The sequence below is a fragment of the Onychostruthus taczanowskii genome, unplaced genomic scaffold (genome assembly GCF_017590055.1).
Source record: "Onychostruthus taczanowskii isolate IOZ18803 unplaced genomic scaffold, ASM1759005v1 scaffold34, whole genome shotgun sequence".
NCBI lineage: Eukaryota > Metazoa > Chordata > Aves > Passeriformes > Passeridae > Onychostruthus > Onychostruthus taczanowskii.
The window spans coordinates 5,246,251-5,268,689 of record NW_024500794.1 but is presented as its reverse complement, the minus strand read 5'-3'; the positions used below and the strand labels follow the sequence as shown (position 1 = coordinate 5,268,689).

The window sequence follows — 22,439 nt, the reverse complement described above, 5'->3', positions numbered from 1 at the left end:
CTGTGCTGTCTGGAAAGACATGCATAGTATACAGTATGTTGAACTTATCAGGAAACGACAAAAAGCAAGTAAAAGGGAAAAAAAATGTTTGTCAGCCTCAAGTCAGTGAAGCTCTAGTATTCAGAATTTGCTTTATGCAATATGCATAAATGTCAGGTCACAATGCAAAAACTGGGAAAGGAAAAGAGAATATTTTCTCTTGTGCTTTTGTGCCATGGAGCAGCCCATAACACATCAGTTAACTTGGGGCTCCTTGCTGGACTAAACAGAATAATGCATTTCAAACGTTTCTTTAATGAATAAAACTAAATGTAATACTACAGATATTGTCTCTGTTTTTTGAAGCTCACATATACAGAGCTAAGTTTCAGGGGAAGTTCATCAGAATGCCTTTGGAAAACACTCGTCTAGGATCATATCGTTTGCTTTTCTATCCGTGCATTTTTATAATTTGCAAAAATGCTTCCAAATGTTAGTTATTCAAGTCTCACAATGGCTGAAATGGAAAAACAGTGGTAAAGGGCCATTGTGATCTACTCAAGGCCACAAAAAAACCCCAGAAAATTTTCTTGTATCTGAAACATGCTTTCATTATTATAGAAATAACTGCTCAGATCACCCACATTTCTGTAAGAAAATACAGTCCTGATCCTATTATTCAAAAGTATTTAGAAAGAACTAATTTGCAAGATAGATAAATATAACATTCATGGTCCTTTTGATACATGTAACATGCATAGTCCTTTTACAGAGAAGAAAGGAGGAATGCTCTGGGTATCCAAATTACCTTCAAGCCTTCACTACCAGGTAATTTGATTTGAAGCTGAAAAATACATGCATAAAGTCTCCCGAATCAAATGGGAATATATGGGGGCAGATGCTCCATTTAGCCCAGTCCTCCTTCTCCAATGGAAGTCAAGAGTAATCATCTAGAAGAAAATGTATAAAACAAGAGCAAGCCTCTTATCATACCTCCCAGAATATTCCTTCCCTTCAGTGATTTAGCTGAGATAACAGGGCATTTGGAAATAGAGAGAAACAAACAAAAATTTAAACAGTCCAGAAATATGGAAGATTACCCTACATTAAAACCTGTGTCCTTGTCAAGCAATGCCAGCTCAGGGGAAACCCAAGAGGAAAGCTCAAAATCAGAAGTAAAGAAGACCTGCTCTTTTTCTGACTACAGACAAGTGTGGCAATGTTGGGTAGTGTTTAACCCCTTTATTTAAGCTATCTCTAAAATAAAATCTGCATGTAGACAAGAATCTGTAAAGAGAAATCTGTTATATCATAACAAGACTATCAAAGGAGGAGAATAATTCACCCTGGGCCAATTTATCTTCATTTATTTTAGAGAAAAATCTAAAATTCTGACTTTTGGATTTTCAAAATTAAGCAGGAAGGATTTTTACCCTTAGCTGCAACTTTGACCCTGTCAGCTAAGAAAATTGCTATGGGTTAGACACAAAGGCTGAATTCCTTAACTTCAGAGCTTGGAGGAAGTTTAAATCCCAGCTCACACCAAACTTGTCACACTTTTCCTGTACACACACGCTCCTGTTTTCCTGCAGGGGAGGTGTCTGTTGGGGGAATTCCTCTAATACTTTTCTGCTGTAAACTGGTACTCTTTTTTACCTTCTCATCTGATGGCATTCTCAGTATATAGATGGGAAGACTCAAACATTTTGGATCCCTTCCTCTGTAGCTACAGAAAGGATTTATGTATTAATCCCATTAATATTGGGAAGAAGTATTGTGAAGAAATCTGCACTAAGAAGAGAAAATGACCCTGAGTCTAAAAAAAAAAAAATCAAAGCTCTGACATCTAGGAACCCCTGTCACAAAGACAAACAAAGAAGTAAGGAATGCAGGACAACTTATTTGCCCAACTACAGGACATCTAGTCTGATAAACTCAAGTTGCCTTGATTCAGAAGCAGAAATTGTAACAAGTTAAACATTTTCAAGGTAGTTTCACTTTTGTTTATTACTGGTTTGAATATTCAAAAAACCAAAACTGGAATAACTGACACATACTCACACAGGAGGGAAAGCAACCCAATTCCATTCATTGTTTTAAATACAACAGAAAGTAATGTTATTCCCACTAGCAGAAATGGATCATGAAGCTACTCTTCATTTTGTTCAATCTCTGCTGCACTCAAAAGAGAGATACAGAGAGGATCCCTAAGCATACTTTCCTGTTTTTCTCATTCCACCTGGAAAAGAAGGCTCAGCCTGTGCATGAGTTACTCCCAGTACATCCTAAGGCACTGCCTATGGGATTCTGCAGTGAATTGTCTGCCTACAGGGAAACCTTATGAAAAGCTTTTAACAGATTCCTGCAAGAAGAATTAAGCAGTTCTTCAGAGAACAGATGGAAGGAGAAAAAAAAAAATTTTTTCCATCGCCGGCACCTGCTCTAGCCTCATATAACTAGATGATTATAGCATTCCTGTCTTAAATCATTCTCAAAAGGGGACCAAGTTTAAACTTTACAAACCTCAAACCCTAATTTAACCAAATAAAATACTACTCAACCTCATTGAATGTTTTATACAAATTCTTAAACAAAGGAGGTAGAGTTCTTCTCAAGTGAGATATCATCATATTTATTTTAACTTTAGACCTAACTCAAATCCTGCAACTCTGTGAATAAGAAAGAAAGAAAAATAAAAGTATTTCAAGTGCACTTGCCAGATTCCAACCTGGGTAAATACAATTTCCTCATTTCAGCCCGTTTTGCAGTTTCAACAGTCTAAGTTTTCTCCCTCTATACTTTAGGTTAGTAATGCTCTTGTTTCTTATTCCAAAAAGGGTCCTGTTTTTTTGAAGCAGATGATAAAATTCCTGTGCAGTTTCTTTAAAAATTTAAACCTCTGATTATGAAAACATGCAGTCATATACTTAGCTTACAGCTGGTTAGCTATTCCACTGAATTTTTAGTCCTACAGGACTAGTCTCACGCTTAAGTAACAAGCAGTTAGAAGTACTCACAAGAGTTTATAAGTTCCATTAGAATTTTTCCAGGTAGACAAACCTACCAGAATTCAAAATACTCATGCCAGGATTTATATTTCTGTCACTTCTCAGAAAATATAACAAATATACATAACATAAAATACATATGTAAGGTAAATATTTCAATGTTTACAAATGCAGTTCCCAGTAGAACTGAGACATCTCAAAATCAGTGACAGCCTCAAATTCCAGAAAAAACCAAATCTTTCTGAACCATTACATACAGAAAATTGCAGTGTCTGTCATAAAATTTTTATAATTATTACTGGTAGCTTTTCATGTTGTTACTACTTTTTCCATTAAAAAAAAAGAAGTATTATTGATCAGAACATCTACTTTGTTTCACATCCTTTTTAAACAAGAACATAAACTATTTTCCATAGTACTCCATAGCCTAGAGGTACCTACATGTACAGCCCATCCCATGGCATACAGGTGCCACTGGAAGCATTCCACTTAGATAAATGGTTTTTGTTGCAGACTTCTTGGGAAAGTTCCTGGAGCTGTAACAATAATTGCATTGAAGCCAATGAAAGTTCTGGGTGTGCCATTAAATGAGAAACAAATAGGTCCACACAGGCTTGTACAAATTAGAAATAGTCTAAACAGACTGCAAATCTCCTGCTGATACTTTAATTTGGATTTTTAAACCAGAAATTCCTTCATCTGCTTTTCGCTTAGCAACATCTCCGTTTTATCCTGCCTTTCACTCAAAAATCTGGTCATATACATGGTCAAGACCAGGAACATAAAAATCTAGCATTAAATCCTGAAGCACTACTTGTTTCTTGGTCAAAATGCCTGCTGAGATCTATAAAAGAGTATGGACTAAAAAAGCTGCTGAGAATTTATCTAACTCAAAAAACAGATGACACATTACAACACGGTCCTGTGACAGTCCACCCAAACTGGGAGAACTGACACACAAAAGGATTTCTTCCATGACCTGCCCAATGCACTTTGACCTCTTTTTAGTAATTTCCTCAGGCCTTTTGCTGGAATTCAAACAGGTTGTGAAGTCCATTGTCAAAAATGCAGACACCTTACAGAGCTCCAGTTTTAAATCTCAGGAAGATACCTGTGCACCTAAACCATTCTCCTCACCCTGCCAAATGCTTTGTCCAGTAAAATGATACAAAAGGACTGGTTTGACAGGATAGGCACTGCATTCTACTGCTGAAATTATGTATTGCTGAACATCCATAAGTAAAATTAAGACTAACCTAAAACCAGTGCTCATTACTTTTTTCATTTTCTTTAAGAAAAGGTATAATTCACAGAAATTATAGTATGTCCCAGCAAGTTCTTAAAGTAGGCATCCTCTCCAAAGCTGCACAGTAAGAATGTCACAACATTTTGTTGATTGGTGCACTGCACTTCCCATTAGATGCCACAGAAAAAGTCCAGGCTGAAAAATACTTGTGGGTACAGTGGATTCCAAAAAACAATTACAGAAACAACAGAAAATATTTTAAAGAAATAATTCAGCTGCTACCGGATGAATATATCACATATATATACACTGAATAAATATAATACACTGATTTATATATATATACACTGAAAAGTTAGATGGCATGGTCTCTAGTCTGTCATGGAGTATGCAAGAAGGGGTTTTAGTGTTTACACAGAGGAAGTAAAAAAGCACATTTTCCTCTTTGTATAGTCTTACATAAACTTCATAATGTCAAGGACAACACATCCTCCTGGCTAAGGGACAAGAATATCTGCTATCAAGGAAAGTTTGCTGAATGACACTCATCTCCTGTCACACAAAGTTTAAGTCTGGAAAAGAGAATGGTTTCTTATCTGCTAAGGGAAAAGACCTGAAGTAAACAGAAAATTTACTTCTCTATGTATTCCTCTGTAGCAGAATGATGTGTTAGGCTATGGAAAAGAGTTTCTGGGAACAAAGTGTCTCTAAACTATGAAGAAAATTCTTTAGAATAAGATAATAAGGTTTCCACTATTTGTCTCCTTGGAATTTTCCTGTACACAGTTAAAAACGAGTCCACCCGTCTACTATGCCACCTGTAGAAAAATTCCATGCAGCAAATAAGTCATAGAATCATTTAGGTTGGAAAGACTCTTAAGATCATTGAGTGCAACTGTTAACTGAGAACAGCCAAGTCCACCACTAAACCATGTCCCCCAGAGTCAAACCCACATGTCTCTTAAATACATCCAGGGATGGTGACACCACCACTTCCCTGGGCAACCCATTCCAATGCTAAACCACTCTCAGACAGGACTGCTGACCCAGGATGGAAACTGGCTCGGTGAGCACTTCAGCCAGTACCTCCACTCAGGAGGCTTGGGTGGATTTCATCTGGCCCCACAGACTTGTGTGTGTCTGAGTGGTGCAGTAGGCTGCTAACTACATTTCTTCTTGGATTATGGGCTTTCATTCTGCTCACCATCCCTGTCTTCTGGCTTCAGGGACTGGATATCCAGGGGAACAACTGCTCTTACCACTGAAGTCAGAGACAAACCTCTCAAACTGCATTCAGTCAACCAAACAAGGACCATTTGCTTCTATGGGAATCAGCATCTTTTTGGACACAATCTAGAACCTTGAATCACTGTATGCTATCTCTTTATCCATTTAAATGTGCAGCTGTTATCTGTTTGCTCAGCAGACAGGGCAATGAGAAGAGACCCAAATAATCAATACATGTAACATCAATCTGTTAATTCTAACCTCAAATCAGTGCCAGGCCCATGAATCAGGGTATCTCCTTCTGAAAACACCAGCATTCTGGGCAGAAATACCACCTTTCTCTGGAAATCCTAATGCTATAAATACAATCTTACATGAAAAAGATCACAGCCCTGCTCAGGTCAGTACGGTTCTGACCTCCTCCTTTACACAAGCAGTAATAGTCCTGGGCGGGTTGCCACTAGTACTATGTTATATCAGACTTAGTCAAGTAACACAAAATATAATAAGGGTCTTGTGAATGTTCCCCATAAAATAAAAAGAAGATATTGCAAGTGAACCCTTGCTCTCTTGAACCGTAGGTTTCATGCCTCATCTGAAAATTCCGTTATAACTTCTAGATAAATACAGGATCTGGATGGTGATGATGGTGAATGTTGATCTTGTGGAAGTAACTAACACTGACTTTGCAGATCCTTAACACCATATCTGGAACAAAACAATCAGGAGTTTCCTTTTACATAGTGCCCCTTTAGTGTGCAATGCCGGGAGTGCTCATGGCGTCTCTCAGCTGCACTCCTGAGCCATGGCAGGAAAAACCTCCAGAAACAGTCAGAAACCCATGGAACTGAAAACCTGTGTTTTGGAAAAATAGGCCTCACTGAACCTGGAAAGTATTACCACAGCTTCCTCTCCTGTGTCGGAAGTTGTTCACCTCCATTTTAAGAAAGACAGAGCAAACAAAAATCTATTCTGTCTCCTCTAACATGGCACAGTGTGACTGTCCAAGTGTTTGCTTGTGTCTCCTTGGAGTGCGTGATGCAGATTAGACATGGCTGCAAGGGAGAAGAGTGGCTCAGAGCTCAGGATTCCTTTAGGGGTGACCAACAGAAGATGTGAGTTTTCTTATGCACCACGTCACCCCCTTGGTCTGATGAAAGCCTCCGCACCTCCCCGCCCTCCCCTCTCCTTTAATCTCTGCATGCTGCTATGCGGAAGGTGCCAACTTGAGAACAGACAGTTCTGAAAAGAAGGCAATTAAAAAAAAAAAAGCACAGTACTTTAGAAATTTAAACAACAAGCCCTGTGATCAAAATAATTCATAAAGGGAAGGATTTTATGAAGTCATTTCACGAGCACACAATGCCTTTTTTTTTGCTTTGTTTTTTAAATAAATCCGTCAGTACACATGCCAAGGCAACACATCTGAATACAATATCAGTAGACACACCCTGAATCCCTGCGCCTGTGCTCTCCCAAGTTACAGCAAAGGCTAAAAGTTGGGCTTTTTGCCCAAATTTTAACAATTATCAATTTATTTCTTTTCATTTGGGTGCGTTAGTTAAAGTCTTTTTCTTCCCCTTGCTCCCCGTCTCCTCTTTTACGAGAGTTTCTTTTTCTCCTCCCTTCACCAAAAAAAAAATAATTCTGAAAAATGGATTTTTCTCTTACTGATGGTGTGTCTGCTTTAAAAAAAAAAAAACACCTAAAGAGATCTAACTTATAATGAATCCCTCTGGCATAAGGAAGCCTGTTCTAATCTCTCTTTATAGGGCTTGAGTGATAGTTTTGCTCAACGAGTATTGACAGGGCTGTCCTGTTTCTCAGGCTTTCATTTTCCCTGAGTTGGAAAAAGGATACAGTGCATTTTCACATTCTCCAAGTCTGCAGTTGTTTTTATATAAGAAGCAATTTGCTTGGGTCACATCAGGTCAAATGGGAAGCCTGCCCAGCTCTTGGTTTTAAAGGAAAAACATACAGAAAGACACAAAAACACAGCAGTTTCCTTCATTAAATTCCACTCTACCTGCCATGGGCTTGCAGCCACAATGGAATTTCCCACCCTGGCTGACCATAGCTAAACTTTTTTTTCCTTCTCTCAGTAAAAAAGTCTTACTAGTTCTCTTTCAAGTGAACTTTGAGGTAAGGGTTATTAAAGTCGATGCAATTGTCCTTTTTAATAAATAAATAAGTAAATTAATAAAGGCCTTCATGGGACTGTGGCCAAATGTTAAAGTCTTTATTGAAGCCCAGATGCTGATCTTTGTTACAATGCTCTAAGTCAAAAGCAACTTTTCTAAAGTTGTTGGAATTGTGCCTGGGTAAAAGATCAGGCTTTTGCCTCAGTTTTTAACTCATTTCTTACTCAGGGAAAACCTCACCTGCCTTTGGTATGATTTAAGGCTGCCTGTGAAGCACAGTGTGAAGCCTGTCTCTGCAATGTGTTTCTTCCGAACTTGCACTGCCTTCAACGCTTGAAAGGAATGGCACCCAAATAATTGCCTTTCTTATTACTTAGTAATTGCAAAAGTTGTCTGAACTAGGAAAGCTTACTCCCAAGGAAAAAGAAAGCAGCCACAGTGCACCCCCAGCCTCCCAAATGATCACTGAAACCTGAGGTGAAATTGTACCCTGAGCTGCAAGAAGAAGACGCTGAGGAAGTGACTCAGTGTGAACACTTTTAAGAACAATAGATCACCAAGATGCTTCACTGATTTCAACGCAGCCCTTAGGAGAACCAGAGCTGCTTGCTTTGTTTTGACTATGAATTTATTGTACACATAGGCAAGGGGAAGAGAGAGGGAAATAATGGATATATCCTGAAGCAAAGGTGAGACTGTTTTGTTTAAGATGCTCAAAAGGTGTTTAATTCAAATCCATCTAACTATCAAAGCATTTATACTGGCCTCTCTCTGCTGAAGACCCAGTTGTCCCCACTGCTTTGCTAGCTTGCATTTAACTGCAAATGCTATAATTATGTTTGCAGAGCAGTTTCCATTCAGACTGTTTGCCCATAACTTTCTGCAAAGTTCCCCTTTGGTCTGAAGGAAGACCAGTTCTTGCAAAGCATAAAGCAGATTGGGGGCAGGTGGAAAGAAAGTAGTGGAGGATCTGCTCAGCCTTGACAGGGCACCACAAGTGGGAGGCCCCTGCCCTTTCCCACAGTTTTCTCCATGTTGAAAAGCTGTTCAGCTTACTTTCCCCCCCACCACTCCCCCCTACAATAAATTTTAGAAAAATAAAGAAGGAGAAAAGGAAAAAAAAACCCCAAAACCCAAAAAACAGTTGGCTCAGTGCCCCTGTATCCTCTGTTTTCCAGACACTCATGTGTGAAACAATGGCAGTTTTGCCTGAATCAGGGCTGAGGATTGCTGGACTTGGCCTCTGACAGATTTTTTTTTTACTTACTATCGTGACTTTCCTCCAGAGATCACAAAGGGGTTTGCTCTATTTATCACACCAGGCAGACCTTTGAAGCAGTCTGAGCTGAATGAGGACAGAGTCCTGTCTTGCCTCACAGTATCCTGTGCTGGCTGTCTCAGAAATAAATGAGTTTTTAAAAATTTCATATACTCTCTTTGGTTTCACAGGCTGGCTAGTAAGATACTGCAAAGATCTATTTTGTTTTCCTACGGTCAGATGGTTCTTTTCTTTTTCTTTTCTCCCTGCTCTCTCTGGTGTCTGTTTTTCTAGTTGATTCATCTGTTATCCCTCTTTATGTAATTAAATTTCTCTACTCAGTGTGTCATTGTGCTCAGGCTGTATTGTGCTCTGTCACCTCCAATTCCTTTCCTTCAGAAACTCCACATCCCAATTCCTCTTTAAAGTTGCTTGCTGAAGCATTTGTTCTTTCAGCATCCCCGTACGTTTATAAAGTGGAGATTAGTTCACTTTGTCTGACTTCCAAAGCCATTTGCTGCTTGAGACCATTTCATGAGCTTGTCTATTCATGTAGATAAACAACAACAACAACAACGAAAAATAAAACAAAATCATCTATACTGTGAATTAGGAAGAATAAGCAGCAATTGCATGGAACAAATACCAGTGAGGGTGAAATTAGTAACAGTCACAGCTTTTGCTGATGTTGTCCTGCCAGAACTATTTTACTTTGACATACCTTTAGACAGTAGGATTTCACAAGTTAAAAGAATGACATACCTTTTTAGCAGAACCAAATGATGCACCGTAACATTTGGCTCATGATTCCAGCATTTCTATACTGAAAAGTCCCTAAACTCACAAACTTCTGTCTAGATGATTAATCTGAATACTCTGCAGTTCCCCAAAGCAGTCCATTATTTCCCACAAAGCCTTTAAAACTTCCTACTAAATTCAGGATTTTGAAGTGATGTCTGGCTAACAGATGTGCTTGCTCTCACACTTTTAGATATCTTCACTGAAAACAAGAGTCCTTTCAACAATTCAAATTCAAGTCAATGGCAAAATTCCTATTGATTTAAAAAGATATGCTCAACTCTTGAAATAAGGAACTTAGCCTGTCAATCACTTTGTGTGTAACATCAGAATAAATACAGAAATTCTGGTCTCCATGTGTATCCATCAAATTGTTTTCACTATCTGCAGTTTAAAAATATGGCAGAAGGGAAAAAAAAAGAGTTTTGAAATGGTTTACAGGAGAAATGAAGGCTGAAGTTAGACGCAGCCCAAGAAGCTATCATGAACAGCAGAAGGGCTGCAAGAACGTTTCCTTTCCCTTGAGAATGGGGCTTTGAGCATCCTGGTTTAGTGGAAGGCGTCCTTGTCCACAGCAGGTGGTCTGGAACTAGGTGATCTTCATTTAAGGACCTTTTCAACCCAAACAATTCTTGGCTTCTATGATGAGATGTGACATTTATGGCAGCCTCATCAGCAGATTTCCATTCCTCTGAAATAGTCTGACTCAATTTGCAAGACATCACACACCTTATTTCTCTAGTTGACCCTCCCTTGGATCTGCATTTCTGCTCACACAGATGTACAGTGCTGAAAGATCCCAGGCTTTAGGGTCTATATCATTCAGGGGAAAACTGGATCATCTCTACGCAACCACAAATAGTATAAAAGCAGATAGAGATGGGAACCAGAACTTTTTGTGTCTCTGGTACAAACCTCTACATGGTAAATGCCTCATCAGAGATTAATGATCTGTTGGAGAGAGAATCAGGAGACCAGGTGTACCACTAAAGTTTTAGAGAAACATTTGCCAGCAGAGCTTCAATTCTGGTCAGGGAAACTTAACAGCCTTAAACACCACAACTGACTAAATAAATGTCTTATAATTTTATAAATGACAGCAGGAATGACTGCAATTATGCTTATTAGCAGATAAAAATGTCTCTAAAGGATTGGATTGGGGGGGCTTATAAAGCAAAACAGGAAACAGGCTCATTGAATACATCTGTGGTGCATGGTTAATCTAAGCCTTGCATACGTTCATTTTCCATGCCAAGCATGATCAGTATAAGACATGATTATAGTCTACCAGTTCTAGGGGTTAGAGCATGAACTACTATGGAAAACTAGCTTAAATTTATAATCATGTTAAGATATTAGACATATTTTCTTAAATATCTGCTTAGCAATTTCGTATTTCCACTGCTTCAACAATATTCCCAGAATCAAGCCTTTGAAATTAACTACATCATTATTTGCTAAGGATTTTTCTGAAGTCAGGCTAGGAAAAAAGTTGCAAGTGTGTTACAAGTTCTTCTCTATAACCTGCTCATGCTGCATTCAGTTTAATAGAAATTCCACATAATTTATGATTTTTACAGCCTTCAAGAGTGGTAGGAACAGGAATGAGGAAGTAAGAGGTATTAATCAATCATACTTAACAATTTTGATATTTAGGATAAAATCAGGGACCCAGAAAGAAAATATTTATGATGGATTTCAATATCTCTGGGATTTAAGATTTCTTATTATTTATTTGTTTAAATTGTAGATAATTTAATTACTAAAAGTACCTAATTGATAAAATAACTGGGCAGAGGTAAAAAAAACCCAGTAATGATAAGTTAACCATCAACAAAAGCAATATTTATCCTTTTAAAAACACTTACATCGACAGCAACTAGCCTTTCTGCCTTCAGAACCAGGCACTATTCCTAATTTCTGTACAGTGAAAACCATAAGACATATTCCACAGCCGAAGGAAGATATGAGATACAGGATCTCCAAAAGCAATTTGCAAGCTGGAGATCACAAACTCTCTCAAGGATCCTGCTGTTTTACTGCTCAGCTGGGCTGGGCTGGGCTGGGCTTGCAGCTGAGACCTGGGTCAGCTGCTAATCTTGGCCTCCCTGGTCGTCACAGTGAGAGGGAGCTCACTGAGGGACAGAAATGATTCAGCGGTGCCCAGTGCCAACACAGCCCTGCTGCACATCACACAGCATCCTCCCATCACACTCCATCCTCCCATCACACAGCATCCATCCTCCCATCACACTCCATCCTCCCTGCTCAGCCCTGTGGCTGCCTGGAGCTCGGGGCACTCACAGGCCTCAGCACAGCTCAGTGCTAAAACCTTCCCTGCACTAGTAGGGCTGACTCTGTATGGTAGGTGAGGATACCTAGATTTCTAACTTATATTGCATCCATCACCACAAATTAAATACTTGAATTTTTTTTTTTAATATTTCAAAGCCTGCCAAGATCTAGCTTTTTATTAATTTATTATTATTATTATCATTATTTTCCCCTAATGTGCAATTCCTGCATGGAACGATCTACCTGGGTACTATATTTGAGATGCCAAAGCTGCATGAATTCTCTAGAAAGATTCAGCATTCACTTGCTCAGAATGGTGAGTTTCAATGAGATTTTCCTCGCTTTAATCGGTTTGAGCTAGCTCTTTGGCATTGTCTTATAAATAATAGAAGCTACACACTGCACTGTTATAACATCACTCATCTAAGGATCTCATAACTTAATTAAGAGGGACACTGTCAGGTTAAAAATCATATATTTTTTATTAAGTAATTTCCTTATCTATGTTACTAATAACATTTTAGGCTATTAAGCTGGAACAATTTCTTAAAATCTAATTTAACATCTACTACTAGCATGTATATATTATATATACACACATCTGGTTTACTCTCTGAGATATTAAAACAGATGTGCTAGCTTTACTTTTGCTTTAAGTTGGTTTCATTTACAAATTTTCATGTGTGAACAGTGTTTTTCCTTCAGAGTGGTATAAACACTTCACAAGAACATTTATATGCAAACAAAAAACTGTATTAACATCCAAGAAAATAAAACATATGCTTTTGTTAATATAAGACTTGCGAGGATTCAACAATAAAACTTTATTTTTGGAGAAAACTGCCTAACATTGTATGGTGGTTATTTTCACTTTCTCTAAAGGGAAGGTGACAAGTAGTATTTCTGTAGTGCTTAATTATGGGAGAGTACAAATCTGTTTGCTGTGAGGGAATACACCGTTAATAAATTCATTCGCTATATTTGAGCTTCTTCAGATAACCAGAAATGTGCTGTTCCTTCACTGAGGCTTAAAGCAAGGCTTGTTTTTTGATGGGAGAAGCTAGCTGTGGGAAAAGTTAGCATAATGAAGTTTCTACCTGTCAGAGTTCAGCTCAACTCTAAGTTGTTGAAGTCTATGTGGCACTGCCATAATAGGGGGACAGTCACTAAAGCACGGCGGGGTCCCTGGGAATCTATATAAATAAAGTGTAACATCAAAAACCACACTGAGTATTTTTCCAGGCTTCACTTTATACAGGGTAAAACTAAGACACATGATCAAAGTCACACAGTGAGTTGACAATAAAACCAAAACAAAAATCCATAGCCTGCACCATTCATTCCTCACTGAACTACTTAGTTTCTTCCTGATGTTTCAATGTATTTTATATGAAGAACAACAAAAAAAGAGCCATTTTTCACTTTTACTCTTATTAGCTAATACAGCAAGAAAGATGGGGATTTGACTTTCAGTAGGCCATTTTGAGTCTCAGAGAGCTTCCTCCTCTTTCTTCCCTTCCCTAGGTTCAGTGATCAGCAGAGCAGGTGTTCACTTGCAGATCCAGAGCTCCTGACACAAAAGGAGTTTTACATTTCATTTTGCTTTTCAATGGTCCATTGCTCAGACATCAGTCCCAGAAGACATTGTGCCAACTACTAAACTTTTTAAGCAGGTGGGGGTTGAAATGAGAAGCAGGTCACGGAGTCAACAGCACAAATCAGCTCTGCCTACCATTTGAAAAGAAAACTGCAATAAGACTGGAGACCCAGAAGTAATAAAAACATACAGCCAAAAGGCCTCTCAAGAGCCAGTGAGGAGCCATGGGGCCATAGGAGTGCTAAAGCCAGCCCTGAAGAATGGTGGTACAACCTCATAGTCACAACTAAACACAACACTGTTGTGCACAAGACTCCCTGAAATGAGAAACACTAAGGTTCTTGAGCTTAAATGAGACTGCCTCCAAACCCAGCTGCAAATGCTACATGCTCAAGGCTAACACATTTCACATTGCAGAGACAATATGAAACTAGGCCAAGGACCACCTTCTATGACAGGAATAATTAAAGAAACATTATTCTGCCTGAAAAATGTGTTTTATGCAGTAAATGTGTGAGCTTTCAGAGGTACCCTTTTGCTGGCTGGTTGCAGTAGTGGGACTTCAGTGTATGTTTGTTTGCTCATAGCCAAATCTCTGCTAATCTCTTTTAAAACTTTCATTATTTCACATTAACAGCAGTTTATGTCAGGGTCAGATACAACTGACTATGACTATGAGATACATATGACTATGAGAGTCATAGTTTTTAAAAAAGTCAGGAGAGTGTATCCAGGCTGCTACCAAATATGGATCCCAAAGACAAACTTTTCATGTTGCATCTATTCAGGATCCAGGACATAATAGCTTAGAACCCATGGCATGGGTCTGACTGGTGGCATTCCTGTATCATCATTCCTGTATCATCATCCTGTATCAGCCAACCAGAAAGTTCCTTCATGGGCTTGGTTAAATCTTTGAGATTATTGGTGTTTCGTTTTCATCATTAGGAATGCGTGGGGCTTGTTTTGAGCGACAGTGCTTTAGCACTGTGAAGTCCAACCATCATTATGTACATCTCAGCCAAGCCAGCCAGGCACAAGAGACAGGATAATGCTTTTCAAAACTGTATTTATGTCTTTATGTTGTTGTCTTAAAAGTATGAGGTTTGATTAATCTGGTATTAATGTGTATAATTGTCTCATTAATCAGCACAGTCCTTTTTCAGCTCTGTGTACGCTTCAGCAGTGAATAAATTGTAACAGTGATGGTACTTTTTCAAGTAAGACAATTTTTAAATGTCACAGACACATATATATGTCTGAACATACCTGCCTTCCTCCCTGGCTATTTGTAAGACCATAATATTGAATTTAAAGGAGCTTGTCTATTACACCAAAGTCAAGCCTAAGAGTCAAGCACAGCTATCACCCTTCATGCCCACTTTGTTTGCTTTAAGGCTGTATTAATGACCAGAAATCAAATTTAGTCCTGTATTTCTATGCTTAGGGAGGTTTCTCTCAAAATTTAGAAACAAATCCTTAGTTCATGGATGTAAAAATACAGCTGAAGCCAAACTAAAAAGAAAAACATTAGGACTTGATACAACTTAAAGTTCATATTTACTGCAATTACCAAGGAAAAACATCACAGCAAACCAGCAGTAGCTATTTATAAAGGAATTTAGGAGTGACTCTGGGGTCTGATATCCTTTGCTTGTGGACAGGCTGAGCACACAGAGATGTTCACAGTACTCTTACACTGCTAAAACAATTAGCCAGGGCAACCACAAGCCAATGGCCTCAACCCTTTCTGCATAAAGGCTAACAAATTCAGTTGACCATTGCTCTGAAATAATCCTGGTAGGCCACAACACAGTGATATTCATTACGTGTGTCCAGTTCAAAAGTACTGCAAAACACAGGTAGAAAACTTGGTTTTTCAGAGCCAAGCACTAGCAGCAAAATACTTGGATTTTCAGTGGTGATTACACAGGAAAATGAGTTTTTGTATTTGAGTAGGTGAAAGCAAATATGATTGTCTTCCATGCCTCTCTCTCCTTTGCCCATTCTTGGGTTCAACATGCACTAATTGTCCCCCTCAGATACACACCAGCTCATTTGTGTTCTTCCTTCCTCTTGCATTCCTCCAACCTCTGCATCCATAAGCAGCTATCTACTCATGGTTTTACAAAGTGTTTATATTCTCCCTGCCCTCTTTAGCCATGGAATGAAATTGCAGAAGGGCTTTTTCCCCCCCAGCCACCATTCTGTCAGGTTGTGTCAAGCCTGGCAAGGCAGTAGCTGCTGCAGAAATGCCCTGCTGGGAACGGGTCGCTCTAGGGTTCATGCAAAGGACTAAAATTGAGTCTTTTGGTCTATGCTTTACTATCATCAGACAGTACAACCACTAATTATAACTTTGCCTTGTCCCTCGCCTCTCCGTGAACCGTTTCCTCTCTTCCCTGTGAACAGAGTTAGAGACAGCAGAATACATCTTTTGGGTATGTAAGGAAGGCCTCCTTCATTAAATGCTATGAAGTGCTTTGCTATCCTCAGAAGTGTGGTGTTACTTAAGTGCTAATCACTCTAGTCTCCAGTATGTCCAAAATTATTTCACTTGTTACCAAAAAGCTCCATTGTCACACATTACATTGCTGCTGCACTGAAAAATAATTAACAGCCTACATTTTGGGGTCCATTATTTTAGCTGTCTGCCTGATTAGGGAATTATCCAGCATTCCCAAGTTTTCAACAGAGAAATTAGAAAACATTAAAAAGGTAGGCCAGGGAACAGCTCTATGAAACAACTCATACAAAGAATGAGAAAATAGACCATTCCTTCCAAATATTAAGACAAAAGAGTAGCTAAAAGTCAAGGCAATCTGACATAGCAAGCAATCTATATGATAATTTAAGAAGGTAATCTTTTAGATAGAGTCCCAAAGATTATCAAAATCAAGTATTCAGTAAACCATTCCTAACCAGAAATCCTGCAAGTTACAAAGAACAGCACTTAATGCTCAAAACAGAAAGTGTAACATATGGTGATCCAACTTTTAATTTCAAGGAACATATAAAACAGGATGTATACAAGAGAAACAATCCCTAGTACTTCGACCACTAGAAAATGAGGAATTTGCTGTCTTCTCTCTTGCTTCTTCAGAACCTCTTCAATTCCTTGCCTCTAGATGCAACCAACTCAATCATCTTGAAGTCTAGCCAATACACTGGTATAAGTCAGAGAAACAATACCCTTGACTGACCCCAGCAAAACCAGGTGTGGTTGAAACTGCATCCAAACAGACCTCAGGCTTCAGTGTCCACCAGGGTAAGACCTGCTTAACCATCAAAACCATCAAACCACCCTTCTCTCTAAAAAAAACCCCCAAACATCACAACAAATGCAAGCCATAAAAATCCTAGGTACCAGTGATACAGAAAATTCAATAAATAAATAAACCAACCTCCAGAGCTTGCAACAGATATATAAATAAGCTGCACAAAAACAAATCTTTAGTTGGTGGTAGAGGAGCAAATGTCTTACAATACAGTACAGCTATCTTAAGAACCTGAATCTCAAGATCAAACTCAGTCTCTGAGGCACAGAAGTCTGGAAAGAGGCATCTTCCAAGGATTCTTTCCTCACATTCCAAACTGGTGGTTTGGGGCTTTTTTTCCCCTGACTGTCTCAAAGCTGTAGAAAGTCATCCTTTTCTTTCCAGCTCCCAACTCCTGACTTCCAACACTGCCAGCCAGGCCAGCACCCAATGCACTCTGCCTCCAGCCACTGTGGAATTTCTCACCCTGGCACCACATGCCCAGCTGTGCTCATGGAAGTGGAAAATCTGACAGCATTGTCAAAGACACAGCTTGGGATAATTGTTCCTCAGAACAGTCAGTGAATATTCTCATATTCCTCTCACAGGAAAGCCACTATACCTTTCATATTCCTCTGCTCACAGCCACAGAATTCCTCTTTGCCATCAAAGCAGCAGATAAATATGTTATAATGTGAGAAAAGATTTTAAAATTTTGTGCAGATTAAAGCCAACAATGCCATAACTGTATCTGGCTTAATAAGTTCTTTGTGCAGCATAAACATGGGAAGGAAAGGAAAAAGAAACCAAAATGTATCTATGTTTATGTAACACAGATGGATGTGCTTCATGCCTGTAAAATCCTTATTTTATAAATCCAATACATAGCTTACACTTGTGTTAATACAAGAAAGAAAAATCACTACTACACTACAAACACTTTGGGGTAAATTTTAAACAAAACATAGAAAGAAAAGCTGTGCAGTAACTCACAGCCAGGCAGAGATCTGACACTCACACAAGAGATCCCAGTACGAGGAAGCATTTTCACCTCAGATTCACAATTTCCACTTTCAGATCAATCTAACCTTGGCATCTACCTAACCTCATTGGAAGGCCACTGTCACTGTGACTGAGCTGCCCTCGATGCCCAGTGCCTCCATCCTGCTGTCCCTGGGAGGCAGAACATGCTGCTGCTTCCCCACATCCTCTGCAAGAGTGCTGCCAAAGTGTGGGACAGCCTGGGGCTGAGGTGTTTCAGACTGCTATGGTGTTCAGCTTTCCTCTTAAGTACATTTTACATGGGTTTGGGATGTTTTAGGGACACAGAACTGAAAAAAATAAAAAAAGCCAAAAAAGTCCTGCTCACTCCAGCAGGACAAGGGCTGCAGTTTCTAATGTTTCCCATTGATTTTCCTCTGTTTTTCCCTTCCCCGTCCCCTGCCACAACCAGTGATGTTGTACCTGATTACTTGCAAGTCATCTTTTTTGGTGTTGGTTTTTTTTTCTGTTTCTTTCCCCCATGCTATCCCAAAGCTTAAACTGCCAAAACCAGAGTCATGACTGGAGGGACATTCTCTCTGCTGCTTCCTTCTGTTCCTTTTGCTACAAGGTAAAGTGCCATTGCTGTTCGAAGCAGAATAAACCACATTCCTACTCTACCCATAGAACTCAAATGACAGTTTCTCTGAGAAATTTTCCACCCTCATATCTGTGCATGCTCCTGTAAAGGCAAGCCTGATGCTGATCTCAACACTTTAAGGTGATAGCTTACATTAATAGAGCAAATTAAACTACCACCTCTAACTGGTTTCAGACCAGGCCTGATCCCCCATCAGACACAGAGGTGACTCAAAACCAAAATAATTTAACCAAAGACATTCAGGTATTACACTGGTATCTCAAAGTCGCCTTGGTGACCCAGAAAACATAAATAAATAGCTGATGCTCAGAGAGGGAAGCAATGTGGTTGGCAATATAATAAGTGATATTCTTTCTATTGAATACACAGAACAATGTTCATGGTCTCTACCTCTCCTAGTAACCCCAGCAAGGGTCCCCCTCCATTTGTTTCTACACAGAAGAAGGTGTACCCTATTCACAAATCAGCGTGTCTCTTCCAAAAATTAGTCAAGATGTGTGGTAATTAAGAAATACCTCGATGACTAAACAGAGGTGTGAAGAATCGTGTTTCCTGGGCTGTTGGGGTCCACTCTGGCTAGCTATAGACCCTTGCCCACACGATACTTCATAGACAAAGGTAAAATATTGGGAAGCGCTCTCCTCCACTTGGGAAACGTTGTCCTTTATTCCAAGACACACATCAGGGGGACAAACCCATGGGAGAAAAGAGAGCGTTCCCTGGCAGCAGGGAGCTTTTATACCCCCCGGGATGGGGACAGAGGGAGAGGTCCACAGCCAATGGGACACCAGTGAATAGTGGCTAGGGAAGGGGTAACCCAGGGGAGAGACCACCAGGTGGTACCAGGATAGGTTAGGGAAAGGCCATGTGATGGGGAAACGGGGTAACAAACCACGTGATATAACATAAGCTATACAGTGCAATACAAAACTATTCTGTGCAAATTCCCAGTCACCCAGTGCAAGGGAACAACTAAACTGGTGCACCACAACAGAGGTGCACAAAATCCTTAGGCACTCAACAAAATTTAGGCCAAAAATACAAACCATGCATAAATAATAAATGTACTTATTTCAGTGAATGCCTTTTCCTATACATTTTGTATGTTATGAATTGAGAGAAATGAAAAAACATGAAGTAGATACAAAATACATGCGCACACAGAGAGAAAATTATGTGGCCCTTTCTAGCATGAAAAGGAAATTATTAAAAGTTGGATAAACAACAACGGAGGATATGACAGGGGCAGCTGGAGAACCACACTAGGGGACAGAACTTCTAAGTGAATCCACACAAAAAAATGTCTCCCCTGACAATCTGTTGTTCTTCAAAGAGAATAATGATTCTAGAGATGAGTTTGCATTTGTCTTTGGATGTCACAATAAATGCTAAGAAAGCAGCTGAATGAGAGTTATTATTTCCTCTGAGCAACGAAGGATTTGGGTAGACTGTCAGAACACCAGCACCCGCAATCAGAGGGCAGACACAAAGCAACAGCAAGCTAGCAGGGAGCTCAGAATCTGTCCACGGCCCAGGGAAAGGAAGATGAAAGAGGCCATGGGGCAAATTGGAGATCTAAGAAAGGCAGATCTAAGGACCACAACTGCAAGGCAGCTGTTAAACCATGAGGGAAATAGGAACACTGTTTGAGAACAGGAGGCATAATGTTTTCCAAGACCAACAGAACACGAATGCCTGCATATTGGTGGGGAATATGCTCCACAGAGGTCTGTGCAACTTTGTTGGAATAACTCAGACAATTTGGGGTACTGGGGCTGCATCCAAGTCCTTACCCTATTCACACATGCGCTACTCTGAGACCAGCAGAAGGACTTGAAACCCATCGGTGCTCAAGAGTATCACAGCTACATTATGGGCTATCTAATCCTCCCTCTCTAATTGAGAGGGCTGGGGACAATAGAAATCCAGCCCTACCTCTCAGTAACAAGATGCTTTTCCAGCTGGCCTGATGGAGTACTTGGCCTCGTGATGACTCTCACAGTCAGATGTGCAATTTACCCTCTGGCTCCCTGTTGGTTTGGACTCATCACCTGTATAGTCTAATATTGAAGACTGCAAGAGATAAAAGAGAGATTCCTGTTTGACTATAAGACAGTTATGTTACTGACAATAGATAAGCCATGTCCTTGGCACCTACTGTTGGCAGAACTGGCCCTTTCCACTGCACACTCTTGCCTGCAGCACTCCTATATGAAAGAAGACATCTGTAAATGACACTATATTATCTTTCAAGACACTTTAGGGCAGCTTGAAAAACATCACAAACTGACCTAACAAAGTAGGGTGTAACCTCCCCCCTGGTTAGGCTGCTTTGGAGTGTTGGTGTCACAATACTGAGGAACCTGTTTTACTACTTGCTAACTTTCATAGCACATCTGAATATCTTTGGTTAAACAGAACTAAGTCTAAAATGGACTATGGATTATGTTACGAAAGCATAAAACTATCTTCTAAATCCACAGCCCAGCCCTACACCCCCATACCATTCTATCAAAACATACATGGGAAAATGTTTATAAGCTACAGTCTTCCAGCTAAGCTTAGTTTCCTGTATATATTTCAAATGCAATGTCTCAAGAACACACACATACAAAAATCTAAAAATGCAGGTGGGGGCTGCACATTTGAACATGGTTCAAAGTTTAGAGTTGAACTATGTTATCTTCTTATCCGTTGGCTTCAGTCTTTCAGTTTTCTCCACTACAGCTGGGTTATAGGATGAAGTTCAGACTATAAGTGAACAAAGGGGAATGCTGCCTTTTCTGTACGTCAAGGTGCTCACAATTAAGGGGAACTAAGAATCGCAATTTAGTATTTTCAAAGCTGAGCTTCCTTAATTTCAAAGACTGAGGTAAGTCTTTAAATTTCAAAACACCTAGCAAACCATCAAAACCAAGAGAACAGAGCAATCACCAGAAGAGAATAAAGGGTTCAAACTAGGACAAAGAAATAACTGATACGGATATAGGATTTGCATGGCAAGGCTTTGGTAGCAAGGGGGTGATAGGGGTGGCTTCTTTGAGAATCTGCCAGAAGCTTCCCCTACATCCAAGAGATCCAGAGCCAGATGGCTCCAAGAGGAACTCACCGCTGGCCAAGGCTGAGCCCATCAGTGACTGTCACAGCTCCTCTGGGACTATGAAAAGGGGGATAAAAAACTGAAGAACAGCAGCAGCACAAAGGAGTTTAGAATACGTGAGAGAAACAACTTTGCAGGCATCAAGATCAGTGGAGAATGAGGGGCAGGAGGTTCTGCAGTCACTGCAGCAGCAATTCCCCTGCAGCCCCTGCAGGGTGCAGACCATGGTGAGGTAGAATGTGACCCCACAGCCCAAAGGGGTCCATAGTGGAACAAGAGCCACCTGCAGCCAATGGAAGACACCACAGTAGTGCTAGTGGGTTCCCGAAGAAGACTACATCTCCTTGGGAGGCCCACGCTGGAACAGACTCCTGGCATGACCTGTGACCTCAGAGACAGAGAAGTGCACTCTGAAGCAGGTTTGCTGAGGCAGGACTCGTGACACTGTGGGAGATCCACACTGGAGCAGCCAGTTCCTGAAAGGACTGCACCCTGTGGAAGGGACCCATGCCGGAGCAGCTTGTAAAGAACTGTAGCTAGTGGGAAGGACTCAGGTTGGAGAAGTTCATGGAGGGCTGTCTCCCAGGGGGAGGACCCCATGCTGGAGTAGGGAAAGGGTGTGAGGAGTCCTCCCCCAAAGGAGGAAGGATTGGCAGAGACAATTTGGATGATCTGACCTCAGCCTGCATTCCCCATCCCCCTGTGTCACTGCAGGGAGGGGTTAGAGAAAATCAGGAGTGAAGAGAAACTCAAGAAGAAAGGAGGAGTGGGGAGAAGTTTAAGGTTTGGTTTTATCTCTCTTTATCCTACTTTGATTTGACTTGAAATAAATTATATTAATTTTCCCCAAGTTGAGTTGTTTTGCTCATGATGGTTAATGTTGAGTGATCT

The 22,439-nt window shown here is 40.1% G+C and overlaps 1 protein-coding gene across 6 annotated transcripts in view; it reads right to left on the bottom strand.

Annotated features, from left to right (window-relative positions):
- The window catches only part of ZBTB20 (zinc finger and BTB domain containing 20), a 476,227-nt gene that overhangs the window by 198,119 nt on the left and 255,669 nt on the right, over positions 1-22,439 (bottom strand). Inside the window, exon 1 of one of the 6 annotated variants that reach the window (XM_041410853.1) lies at positions 20,384-20,496. The exons of the other annotated variants lie outside the window; for them this stretch is intronic. The gene's annotated coding sequence lies outside the window, so the exon portion shown is untranslated. Of the gene's footprint in view, positions 1-20,383; positions 20,497-22,439 lie in introns of those variants that run through there. 6 annotated transcript variants of the gene reach the window in all.